This window comes from Leptodactylus fuscus, chromosome 8 (assembly GCF_031893055.1).
Source record: "Leptodactylus fuscus isolate aLepFus1 chromosome 8, aLepFus1.hap2, whole genome shotgun sequence".
NCBI classification, from domain to species: domain Eukaryota; kingdom Metazoa; phylum Chordata; class Amphibia; order Anura; family Leptodactylidae; genus Leptodactylus; species Leptodactylus fuscus.
Window position 1 is genome coordinate 14,259,006 of NC_134272.1, and position 1,415 is coordinate 14,260,420.

Consider the following 1,415-nt stretch of genomic DNA (forward strand, 5'->3'; position numbering starts at 1 on the left):
GGCTACTAGACCCCGAGGCTGGAGGCTGCGCACTAGGCCGCGTCACTATGGGAACTGTAAACTATCGGTAACGTGGCGTCCTGTTGCTAAGAGATGATTTCCAGAAAGAGGCTGCGTCACGTGTCCAAGAGGTAACCAGCCAATCAGAGGAGGGGAGGCGGTCCTAGTTACTCTGGCAACCAAATACACTATCGGGTAGCGCTGCATCCCGTTGCTAGGAGACAGTCTCTTAGAAACAAGAAGTGTCACCTGTCCAAGAGGCAGCCAATCAGAGAGCGAGCCTGTGCTTATGAATATTTAATAAGAGGCGGGGACAGACTCATGAATATGTAAATAATCCCCAGCCCATAGTCTGTGTGTATATATATATATATATATATACACTCACCGGCCACTTTATTAGGTACACCTGTCCAACTGCTCGTTAACACTTAATTTCTAATCAGCCAATCACATGGCGGCAACTCAGTGCATTTAGGCATGTAGACATGGTCAAGACAATCTCCTGCAGTTCAAACCGAGCATCAGTATGGGGAAGAAAGGTGATTTGAGTGCTTTTGAACGTGGCATGGTTGTTGGTGCCAGAAGGGCTGGTCTGAGTATTTCAGAAACTGCTGATCTACTGGGATTTTCACGCACAACCATCTCTAGGGTTTACAGAGAATGGTCCGAAAAAGAAAAAACATCCAGTGAGCGGCAGTTCTGTGGGCGGAAATGCGTTGTTGATGCCAGAGGTCAGAGGAGAAGGGCCAGACTGGTTCGAGCTGATAGAAAGGCAACAGTGACTCAAATAGCCACCCGTTACAACCAAGGTAGCCAGAAGAGCATCTCTGAACGCCGCACAGTACGTCGAACTTTGAGGCAGATGGGCTACAGCAGCAGAAGACCACACCGGGTGCCACTCCTTTCAGCTAAGAACAGGAAACTGAGGCTACAATTTGCACAAGCTCATCGAAATTGGACAATTGAAGATTGGAAAAACATTGCCTGGTCTGATGAGTCTCGATTTCTGCTGCGACATTCGGATGGTAGGGTCAGAATTTGGTGTCAACAACATGAAAGCATGGATCCATCCTGCCTTGTATCGGTAACGGTTCAGGCTGGTGGTGGTGGTGTCATGGTGTGGGGAATATTTTCTTGGCACTCTTTGGGCCCCTTGGTACCAATTGAGCATCGTTGCAACGCCAAAGCCTACCTGAGTATTGTTGCTGACCATGTCCATCCCTTTATGACCACAATGTACCCAACATCTGATGGCTACTTTCAGCAGGATAATGCAATGCCATGTCATAAAGCTGGAATCATCTCAGACTGGTTTCTTGAACATGACAATGAGTTCACTGTACTCCAATGGCCTCCACAGTCACCAGATCTCAATCCAATAGAGGAGCATCTTTGGGATGTGGTGGAACGGG